Genomic DNA, 12636 nt, shown 5'->3' on the forward strand with positions numbered 1-12636 from the left:
TCCAGGCTCGCTGCTTCATAACCTGTCCACGAATACGATTGGGTTGATCGACACACACCCCCCCCCCCCCGATTGGCCACGAATCTGCAGGGGGCGGCATTGCACCAGCAGTTCACAAGAACTGCTGATGCAATAATAGGAATCTGTGAAAAAGATCACAAAGAAAGAGGGCGCCTCCTAAGTGCAACACAAGATAGCAGATCTTGTGATAAAATAATACTCACAAACGGAGCAGCACCAATGTGCTAATTGATACAAGCTGGGGAATCACAGTGACCCAGCTACACTGATCCTGCAACAGGATGATGGGATCCAGGATATCCAAGTGATGTGGTAGGTAAGATAGGCTCAGGCTTCCATCTAATACAACATATTTATTAAAATGGTTGATCAAAACAGAAGGGTGTGTAAACTTCACCCAAAATATAAAAACAAAAGTTGTGACAGATTGCAACGCGTTTCTCAGCCCAACTGGCTGTTTCCTCAGGCATCTCACTAGGGGGCGCCCTATTTCTTTGTGATCTTTTTCATAGATTCCTGTTTTTTGCTGTATATCTATGAGAGGAGCCGCTCATTATATCTGAATTGATTTTCACTGGCCAGATTTGGATTGCCACATACATATGAGTCACTACAACTGATGAATATTCCAGGACAATTCTGATTATTGGACTTTGTCTCATAATGTCTTACAAAGACTCAGCTAAGTTTTCTATTAACTATGGGTGTTTATGACTGTTGACTAGAATCGTCTGTTTGTATTTTATGCATATGTATTTTACCTATATAGGTTACTTGTGATAACTTATTTATTCTAATTATATTACATTTACAGACTGTCACACATGTGATAGATCTATATACTTTGCATTTACAATTCGCTCATTATATTATCAGTCTTATTATAGCGCCCCCTAAGGTTGGACACCTAGGTGTTATCAACAGTTCTTAATGCAATAATAAATGCCGACAGCGTATGCTGTCAGCATTTATCGATGTGTAGCAATGTGCAGCGGACATGATACGCTACTTTGTATCATGTCCGCTCACACATTGATACATATGCCCCATGTCTCAAGTCAAGTCTTAAGTCCTTGCAAGATACTTTCAAGTTAAGTCTCAAGTCGAGTCTCAAGGGCGGGAGCCAACTTTAAAGGGTCATGGTGAAAACCGAATTTGTTCTTTTATAGATAGAGAATACAATTTTACTAGAGTTCTTTACATTCTTATGAGCTTGGGTCTTGAGTTAGTTAAATCCTGAGATTACTGAAGCACTTCGTTATATTTTAGTGAATCTGCTTCAGAAGATAGCACGACTGTCTTCTAAGCAGTTACATCATTTAGCTGAGATAGAAGTCAGTTGCTAAAAATATACAAGTTACAAGATGAGTCAGTTTGTCATTTATTGTGATTCAAGTCCAAGTCAAATCATTAAAGCGACTTGATTCCAACTTATGAACTTAGCTCTTGAGTTAGTTAAATCCTGAGATTACTGAATTATATTTTAGTGAATTTGCTTTAGAGGAGACCCGCGTAGCTAACGCAGCTTTATTTCCTACCGCTGCTTCCAAACAACGCTGGTATTGAGAGTTGTCTGAATGGCTGCGTTAGGCTCCAAAAAGGGTGCGTTGAGCTGAATTTACCGCCACTTCAACCCTCAATACCAGCGTTGCTTACGGTAGCGGTAAGCTGGCAAAACGTGCTTGTGCGCGATTCCCCCGTAGGAAACAATGGGGCAGTTTGGTATGAAAAAAACCTAACACCTGCAAAAAAGCAGCGTTAAGCTCCCAACCCAGCCCCTTGTTTTCTATGGGGAAACACTCTCTAAGTCTGCACCTAACACACTAACATGTACCCGAGTTTAAACACCCCTAACCTTACACTTATTAACCCCTAATCTGCCGCCCCCTCTATCGCTGACACCTACATTATACTATTAACCCCTAATCTGCCGCTCCGTACACCACCGCCACCTACATTATACTTATGAACCCCTAATCTGCTGCCCCTAACACCGCCGACCCATATATTATATTTATTAACCCCTAATCTGCCCCCCCCAACGTCGCCGCTACCTTACCTACACTTATTAACCCCTAATCTGCAGACCGGACCTCGCCGCCACTATAATAAATGTATTAACCCATAAACAGCCGCACTCCCGCCTCGCAAACACTATAATAAATAGTATTAACCCCTAATCTGCCCTCCCTAACATCGCCGCCACCTAACTTCAAGTATTAACCCCTAATCTGTCGAACGGACCTCGCCACTACTATAATAAATGTATTAACCCCTAAAGCTAAGTCTAACCCTAACCCTAACACCCCTAAGTTAAATATAATTTTAATCTAACAAAATAAATTAAATCTTATTAACTAAAGTATTCCTATTTAAAACTAAATACTTACCTGTAAAATAAACCCTAATATAGCTACAATATAATGAATAATTATATTGTAGCTATTTTAGGATTTATATTTATTTTACAGGCAACTTTGTATTTATTTTAACTAGGTACAATAGCTATTAAATAGTTATTAACTATTTAATAGCTACCTAGTTAAAATAATTACAAAATTACCTGTGAAATAAATCCTAACCTAAGTTACAATTAAACCTAACGCTACACTATCAATAAATTAATTAAATAAATTACCTACAATTACATACAATTAAATAAACTAAACTAAATTACAAAAACAAACAAACACTAGATTACAAAAAATAAAAAAAGATTACAAGAATATTAGGCTAATTACACCTACTCTAAGCCCCATAATAAAATAAAAAAGCCCCCCAAAATAATAAAGGTCCCTACCCTATTCTAAATTAAAAAGTAATCAGCTCTTTTACCAGCCCTTAAAAGGGCTTTTTGCGGGGCATGCCCCAAAGTAATCTGCTCTTTTGCCTGTAAAAAAAAATACAACCCCCCCCACATTAAAACCCACCACCCACATACCCCTACTCTAACCAGATCTAAATCAGATTGAGCTCGCATTCTATTGGCTGTTCCGATCAGCCAATAGAATGCGAGTTCAATCTGATTGGCTGATTGGATCAGCCAATCGGATTGAACTTGACCCGGATTGGCTGATTCAATCAGCCAATCAGATTTTTCCTACTTAATTCTGATTGGCTGATAGAATCCTATCAGTCAATCGGAATTCGAGGGACGCCATCTTGGATGACATCATTTAAAGGAACCTTCATTCGGAGAGTAGGTGTCGGTTGAAGAGGATGGATCCGCGTCGGCTGGAAAGAAGATGGCTCCGCTCTGCTCCGGATGGATGAAGATAGAAGATGCCGCTTGGATGAAGATGTCTGCCGGTCCGGATGTCCTCTTCTGCCCGGATAGGATGAAGACTTCTGCCGGTCTGGATGTCCTCTTCTGCCCCATCGGATGAAGACTTCGGCCCGGCTGGGTGAAGACGACTCAAGGTAGGGAGATCTTCAGGGGGGTAGTGTTAGGTTTATTTAAGGGGGGTTTGGGTTAGAGTAGGGGTATGTGGGTGGTGGGTTTTAATGTTGGGGGGGGTTGTATTTTTTTTTTACAGGCAAAAGAGCTGATTACTTTGGGGCATGCCCCGCAAAAAGCCCTTTTAAGGGCTGGTAAAAAAGCTGATTACTTTTTAATTTAGAATAGGGTAGGGACCTTTATTATTTTGGGGGGATTTTTTTATTTTATTAGGGGGCTTAGAATAGGTGTAATTAGCCTAATATTCATGTAATCTTTTTTTATTTTTTGTAATTTAGTGTGTTTTTTTTTGTAATTTAGTTTAGTTTATTTAATTGTATGTAATTGTAGGTAATTTATTTAATTTATTTAATGATAGTGTAGTGTTAGGTTTAATTGTAACTTAGGTTAGGATTTATATTACAGGTCATTTTGTAATTATTTTAACTAGGAAGCTATTAAATAGTTAATAACTATTTAATAGCTATTGTACCTAGTTAAAATAAATACAAAGTTGTCTGTAAAATAAATATAAATCCGAAAATAGCTACATTGTAATTATTAATTATATTGTAGCTATATTAGGGTTTATTTGATAGGTAAGTATTTAGTTTTAAATATGAATAATTTAGTTAATTATAGGAATATTATTTCGTTTAATATAAATTATATTTATGTTAGGGGGATGTTAGGGTTAGGGTTAGATTTAGGTTAAGGGGTTAATAACTTTATTATAGTAGCGGCGACGGTGCGGGCGGGAGATTAGGGGTTAATAATTGTAGGTATGTGGCGGCGATGTTAGGGAGGGCAGATTAGGGGTTAATCAAATTTATTATAGTGTTTGCGAGGCGGGAGTGCGGCGGTTTAGGGGTTAATACATTTATTATAGTGGCGGCGAGGTCCGGTCGGCAGATTAGGGGTTAATAAGTGTAGGTAAGGTAGCGGCGACGTTGGGGGGGCAGATTAGGGGTTAATAAATATAATATAGGGGTCAGCGATGTTAGGGGCAGCAGATTAGGGGTTCATAAGTATAACGTAGGTGGTGGCGATGTCCGGTCGGCAGATTAGGGGTTAAAAAAATGTATTAGAGTGGCGGCGATGTGGGAGGGCCTCGGTTTAGGGTTACATAGGTAGTTTATGGGTGTTAGTGTACTTTATAGCACAGTAGTTAAGAGCTTTATATTCACGCATTAGCCCATAAAACTCTTAACTACTGACTTTTTTCTGCGGCTGGAGTCTTGTCGGTAGAGGCTCTACCGCTCACTTCTCCCAAGACTCCAAATACCAGCGTTAGGCAGATCCCATTGAAAAGATAGGATACGCAATTGGCATAAGGGGATCTGCGGTAGCCTGTAATCGCGGTAGGGAAGTGAGCGTTAGACCCTTTCCTGGCTGACTCTAAATACCAGCGGGCGGCCAAAAGCAGCGTTAGGACCCCTTAATGCTGCTTTTGACGGCTAACGCAGAACTCTAAATCTAGGCGATAGGCACCCAAATGAGCCGAAATTTTTTTATGTCAATGTTACCAGGTTTAAAATAATGTGAAGTTCATGCGCAGAACAAGCAAGTCTCTCTTGTTCTACATTTTGCGAGTGATATTATTTTGTTCAGGGCATTTTAATTTTTTTCCCTCCTATCTAAAAAAAAAATTTGCAGATGTCCACGTACACATATGCTCTTGACCTATATCCAAACAAACTTTTCTTTTTCCTTATTTTCTTTGTCATCATCATCATCAACCACAAATTCCTATTCACTAGTTTCAACACCTTCTTCTGCCCCTTCTCATCCATCCACTGTAACAGCCAAACACTTTGCTGTTCTTTTCCATACAAGAGGTGAAACCACCAGACTAAATTATCTCAAACAACATTCCATTCCAACATCATTCGTCCCCAGCAACTACTCTATGCTGAGTCCCCTGTTTGATGGAGGAGGAGGTTTATTAATTGCTGTCATGTTCAGTCTTTACAAGCCCTTGACACAGTTTCTCCCTTGACATATCGCTAAATCTCAGTTCTTCCATTTGCTGTAAAAATAGTGAGTTGGTTAGATTATTACATAGCATATGAAAAAAGAAAGAAGTGCTCAACCAGAATATATAGTTAAGGAGAGACACAAATCAAAATTTAACTTTCATGATTCAGATAGAGCAGCAATTTTAAACAACTTTCCAATTTACTTCAATTAACAAAATGTGCACAGACTTTTTATATTTACACTTTTTAAATCACTATCTCGTACTGAGCATGTGCAAGAATTCACAGAATATACTTGTATGCAGTTGTTATTGGCTGATGGCTGTCACATGTTACAGAAGGAGTGGAAATATACATGTCATGGATACCAGGCTGCCAAGGCAACCCCCCTCTTCTATTTGGAATATTGTGTTTCCCACCAGTTCCCCTTTTGTGTGTTACAATGATTGAACTTTGCCCTGGAAGAGCTGATCACTACACCACTGGCCCCTTCCTGCTTTGCTGAGTCCCAGCCGGAATCTTATGGAACTACTCGCCGGCTGGGTTAGCTAGAGATCCCCGCTGAACTTTAACATAAGTTGCTCCAGAAGCCCTGTTCCCCAGAGCTCTGCTCTTCTGGGGACTTGCCGTACTTTTGATGGGCATGGGTTGGGGTGATTGCTAAGAGGAAGCTTACTCGGGAACCTGGGGTTTGGACACCTCTCTACCTCATGCTGGTCCGGGGTACCCTTTGCCCGGCTGCTGCTCTGGCCCCCAGCGACAGATCATGATGCTTTTTGGACTGGGACATACAGGGGCCGGAGCTCTCCAATGGTACCTGGGAATAGCTGCCGCTTCCTCGGGATCACCCTGAAAATGCGACCTAGCTATTGTGGGATCTCTATGTGACTATGGCTCCTATTGAGGTGCCAGCCTGTCTGGAGGGGCGGTGATCTCTTGATCAGATAAGGCTCTTATCAGATGGCAAATGTGTATATAAGCTGTGTGTTTTGTTCCAATAAAGCCTGTTCGTGTTTCACCTTAATACTGGTCTTGTCTAGCTATTTGGGTGGGCTACTTGCTAAATCACTTTTCCGCTATACATCTACAGGTTCCAGGGTAGAAAAGGATTGTTTGGCGGCGTTGGGATGCTTCCTTCTACCTGGAACATTCAAAACCACCACCAGGCCCTCTTCGTATAGAGCAGCGATACTCCGGGCTTTAAAGATGTACCCTTAAAGACTTGCTGGAAGCTCTTGGGAAAGTAGCTAGCAACAAATCGAAGGCAGTGATCATCGCTGAGTTGATAGAGGGTGACTGAGCCAACGGTCAGGCCAGTGAACCAGGCAGCAGTCGGGCCAGGGAGCCCTGAACTGGGGGAACTGATATGTCCGAAGTCCAGCGGGAGATCCAATGGTGGCTGGCACTTTCTGTGACTACCCCACCACAGGAGGTGATAACTCAGATAATTGTTGACACCACTCGCCTCAAGATGCTGGAGGTTCAAAAGGTTCTGGGGGGAGCTGCACCGGCTAATCTGTGGCACGCTTTGCCCCGAAAGAAGTTACCCTATGAGGCCTTCTGTGCCTTTAAACATGGAGAAGAAGAGATCAATCGGAACCTACAGGTATTCGAGACCCAGTGTGAACTGCAGGGCATCGCCGATGCCGACTGGGTCACCCTCTTGAACAGAAAGCTGTCAGGGAGGGCCTTGGATGCTTTTGAGCCCATTCCCCTAGAAGATAAACGGAAGGAGTGCATCCTGGCCCGATATGCTATCACTCCAGAGGCTCATCAACTTAAGTTCCGGAGCTTGAGAAGGAGAGAGGGGTAACTCTTTACCGAGTGGACCCACTAGTTCACCCGCTCCTTGAACTACTGGTCCCCGGACTGCCAAGTGACCACCCTGGCGCAAGCATCACAGCTCATCTGCTCATCCATCTGAAACATTTCTATGACCACTCCCCGCCGGAGGTAAGAGAATGGGTCTGGGATCAGAACACCCCCCCCGTAGATCAAGCAGAGGTTCTGGCAGACCAATTTCTCATTGCCCGATGCACGATTCTACCTGAACCTCGACCAGTGGTCCATCTTCCAGCAGCCCCTCCTCGTCTTCCAGTGGCCAGCCAGTACCCTTTATCCCCGCTGGCTCACCCTTGTCTGGCTGGCCCCAGTCCATCCCGAAGGACGGGAATCCAGTGCTTCAGGTGTGATCAGGGGGGCCATGTATGGTCCAACTGCCCACAGAATCCTCCCCTGGCCAACTGGACTTGAGCACCTGCTGGCATTTCCAGAGCAGCAGCCCATTGTTTGGTGTCAGGAAGCTCTGCTACTCCAGCCGCTTGGACCGAGGAGGAGTTTGGGGGTCATACATGAGGTAGACCTGATACAAGCGGCAGCTGGTGACAACCGGCTCCATCATCGCCAGCTAGTATGGATTGATAACTGTCAGGCCCAAGGGTTACGGGACAGTGGAGCCACCCTTACTCTTGTCCAGCCACACCTGGTCACCAATTAAGACTAGACAGGAAAGTCAGTTGTGGTTAGTGTGGCTGGGGGTAAGGTGCTCTGGATCCCCACAGCACAAGTCCACCTGGACTGGGGTGCCAGTTCCTGTGCTGTGGAGGTGGGTGTCATGGGTCATTTGCCGGCCGATGTGCTGCTAGGAAATTATTTGGGTCATCTTGCATTCTCCTTCCTTATGGATGCCCCCACAGATGCTTGCCCTGTCACTACCCGCCAACAATCCAGGCTCCATGCTAAAGCACTCAACAATGGGACCCAGGTAAGCCACCCCCACCCAACTACTACCCCAACAGATTACCCCATCTTCTGGGCTTCCCCCTCCGACTTTGCCCAATATGCATTAAGTGACCAGACTTTAGCCCCCTACCGGGCATGGGCTGGGAACAGACCAAGGTGGGTTAGGAGGGAACCGCTTTGTGTAGGACAGAGGACTGCTTTACTGGGTTACAGAGGGTGGTAGGAGAAGGCAGATGCTCAAGTGACAGTTGGTGGTACGGCAAAAGAATCAGTACGACCTGCTATGCATAGGGCATGACATCCCCCTGGCAGGACATCTAGGGATTACTAGGACCCGCCACCAACTATGATTATGGCTTCAGCTGAAATGCATAAGCCATTTCTGTTCACAGCACCTCCATCCAGCTTTGAGATGGACTCTCCTTGTGTTTCTTTTTAACTTTGTTTAATAAAGAATCTGCTTTTATACCAGGACGGATCAAAATGTTATTTTTTGCTGCTACCGTCTTTTGTCAGTGATCCGGTCCGGATGGTTCTTGTTTAGCCAGCAAGTACCCCATTGGCCGCAGCACAGACACGTGACTCCCCGTGTTATCAGATGACATCATCGGCTGAGTGCCAATTGCAACTCTGGTTCTTACTTGGAAGTGGACAAAAGAGTTCCAATTAGCTACACGGAGGTTCCCGCCTGAAAGGGAGCGTAGACTCCGGTCCGCCATCAGATGTTCCAGCGTGAGGGAAAGTTCAGCAGTGGTGAGTATGCTTTATACTAACATTTTGCTGCCTGCATTTATTTGACTACTGGCCAAGAGGGGGAAGCTGCTAATCCAGAGGTGGCGTCTTAATACGCCAGTATTTTTTACTCTATAATCTGATATCCTATTGACTTTTCTGTTTTTGGGACCGCCACTAACTTACCCAGACCTTTTTCTGGCCAGGGATTACAGGGGATGTTAGGCAGTACTGCCGCACTTGTGACATCTGTCAGAGAGTAGGGAAGAAAGGTGACCACTCTAAAGCTTCCCTGCTTCCCCTCCCTATCATCGATGAACCATTCAGCAGGATAGCTGTTGACATCATCGGCCCCTTGCCATGTCCTAGCCCCTCGGGGAAGAGATACATACTGACGGTAGTAGACTATTCTACCCGGTACCCAGAGGCAATCCCCCTGGCCAACATCCAGACAGAGACAGAAGTCGATGCCCTGCTCCGGATCTTTGCCAGAGTGGGTTTCCACCGGGAAATTATCTTGGACCAGGGGACACGGTTTACTGCTGAGCTCATCCAGCAGCTATGGAGGCTTTGCGGGATAAAACCCCTGCTGAGCTCCCCATACAACCCCCGACTAACGGGATATGCGAGAGGTTCAATGGGACACTGACGCAGCTGCTTCGGACATTCTCTGTCTCTCACAAAGACTGGGAGAGATACCTTAGGCACCTCCTGTTCACTTACCGGATTTTCTCCCTTTGAACTAGTATATGACTGGAGGGTGAGGGGGCTCTTAGACCTGCTTAGAGCCAACTGGGAAGGGTCATTTGGGGAGGAGGGACCCTCCATTGTAGGATATGTCCTAGAATTCAGGGACCGACTGAAGGACCTCGCCACAACGGTGCAGGAGAACCTTCAGATCGCCCAGGGTAGGCAGAAGCGGTGGTACGACCATACCGATCGCCACCGGACCCTGGAAGTAGGGCAGAAGTTTCTCGCCCTAAAACCCACCAAGACAGATAAGCTACAGGCCGTTTGGCAGGGACCCTATTGAGTAGTATAACAGCTTTGTGATACTACCTACCTTGTAGCCAAATGTTCAGATGGACGAGTCCGCCGGACCTTTCATGTGAACATGCTGAAGGCGTACCAGGAGAGGCCAGAAGAGGTAGCTGCCATATGTGCTCCGGTCATTGAGGACTCGGAGAGTCTCCCCATGCCGGAGCTGCCCAGGCGGAGAAGTGCGCCAGCAGGCATAGGGGACATAAGAGTAGATGAGCAGATAGGGACTGTGCAGCAGGAGCAAGTCAGGCAGGTACTGGAGAGCCGACAGGACATGTTTTATTTCCTAAGATATGGTGAGTCCACAACGTCCTCAATTACTATTGGAAATATCACTCCTGGCCAGCAGGAGGAGGCAAAGAGCACCACAGCAAATCTGTTAAGTATCCCTTCCCACAAACCCCAGTCATTCTCTTTGCCTTGGTGCATGGAGGAGGTGAAGTTTTGGTGTCTGAAGAAAATTGGATTTCTTTACTTCAAGCAAGATTTTAACTAGTTTAGAAAGCCAGAGTAGGTTTACTCTGATCTTTCCCTTTCAAGTCTGGGTCTAGCCGTACTCCACGTTAATCTCTTCAGTAGGGTAGTGGTGGCTTTTAAGCAGTTAGGAACTTGTGAGGTGGGCCTCGCTGTGTTTTCCTAACAGGTTGCTGCCCAAGTATAGAAAGCCAGAGTAGGTTTACTCTGTGCTTTCTTTTTCCCCCAATCCTCTCTGTGAGGATTGGTGTCCTTTCATACCGGGTGAGCTGTCCTCCTGCCAGAAAGCTAGATGTGCAGGTAATTGTTTTTTTGTCTTCTGGGGCTAGGAGGCTGGCACTGAAGGGGTTAAATCTCTATGCACCTAATGTGGGACAAGAAATCCTTCAGGGAAGGATGTTTATGGCAGTGGGCAGGCACCAATATTGTATGTGGTTTCGGAGACTTAGGGGTTAACCTCTTTCATGGCAAGGAAGGAGTTAACTCCATATTGCCGGCTCAGATTTTAATTTTATTCTCTTGAATAAATATTTACAGGAAAAAGGATGCATTTTTCTGTTTATGATGGATATGGTATTCCTGGTTATTTGGAAGTTCATTAGGGGTTAATTCTACCCTACTTCCTTAATCTGCCTTTGGTGTTTTCTACTATAATGCTAACTCAAAGGTCTATAACTGTTAGCTCACTTGAGTGTATTTGATCCCGTTTGCACCCGCTTAGGGTGTAATTTTAATCTCATTCTTCAGCCCCTGTAGGTCTGCATAATTTATTAATGGTGGAGTTTGTTAGAGAGCGCGCTATTTGACTTTACGCCGCTTCTCTTATGGGGCAGGATTTCAGTCTCTACACTTGTAGAAAGCGGAGCGGTGTTATTTCTTTCTAGCCCTGCAAGTTCGTGCAGCAGGACTCCGGATGGAACTACTTTGTTCGGCAGAATGAAGCGCGATGCTAATAGTTATTCGCTCTTCATTCTCTTGCTGATGGTATGTCCCGCCTCCTTCTTGCTTGAACAGCAGAGCAGCACCATGTTTAATTCCAGATAGACCCCGCCTCATTCTCCGGCTGAGAACAGAGCGGCGCCCTTGTTCTGCCGGTCTCTAAGTGCTTAGAGAAGCGGAGACTCAAATGGCAAAGTCTTTTCTCTAAGTATGGTACAGATTATAACGTCTTCCAGGTGGAAACATTTTATTTTATGTCTATGTTCCTTTTTAATCCCTCAAGTTGAGGTTGTATCAACTGGGTATTTACATCTGTACGGGGCATATGTTCATGTATTGGAATAGGGGAAAGGTAAGACTTGTGGACCAAATTGTTTTAGTATAAACATTTATGTCCCTTTTATTCAGTATATATCTTTCAAAAATAAAGATATTCCTTCCTGGTGTGCCAATCCAGGCTAGAAAGGACCAAATTGTTTTGTATAAACTTTTATGTCCTTCTTATTTAGAATACATCTTTCAAAAATAAAGATATTCCTTGTGTTTGAGCCTCATGTTTTTCAGGACCAATATTTAGTCAGTTTAACTACTGTCTGTGCATTTCTATAATATAGATAGGTTGTTGCACTCTGAGCCTCATGTCTCCCAGGATGATGCTGTTTAGGCAATGCCACAGCTTTCTCCTCAAACGTCCCAAGCCTCTATGGCGTCACATAAAGTGCCCTGTGGTTCCTCTCAATCTCCTGGAGGAGTGTATTTGCCTACAGATTTTGCAGCTCAGGTACCCTCTGCGGTATCTGCGGCTTTATCTGTTTTTTCCTTACATACAGGGAAAACTCAAGAGGACATTTTAAATTTCAGATAGTAAGGTTTCTGATCCACATTCTGCTACACAGGTTGCTCTCTCGCCTAAGTCTGGTGAGGAGGATTCGCCGGTAGTTTCTGAGGGTAAAATCTCAGATTTGGACAGTATAATTCCTTCATCTGATGCTGAAGTCACCTCCTTCAGATGTATGCTACAACACCTTGTGTATTGTTAAAGTAGGTTTTGGCTACTTGGACGACATCGATAACCCTGTCTTGTCAACCCTTGGAAGTTTAGTCAACTTATCATTACCATAATGTTCCTTCCTTTGAGGAAGTTTTTCTAGACGTGCTATGGAACTTTTCACAGGAATAGGAGAAGCTAGGGATACCTTTCTCCCTGTCTCCCGTTCTTTATAGGATTTGCCTGTCGCTGACTCCATTAAAATGCACAATGCCTTAAAGGGA

This window comes from Bombina bombina, chromosome 12, assembly GCF_027579735.1.
Source record: "Bombina bombina isolate aBomBom1 chromosome 12, aBomBom1.pri, whole genome shotgun sequence".
Classification (NCBI taxonomy): Eukaryota; Metazoa; Chordata; class Amphibia; order Anura; family Bombinatoridae; genus Bombina; species Bombina bombina.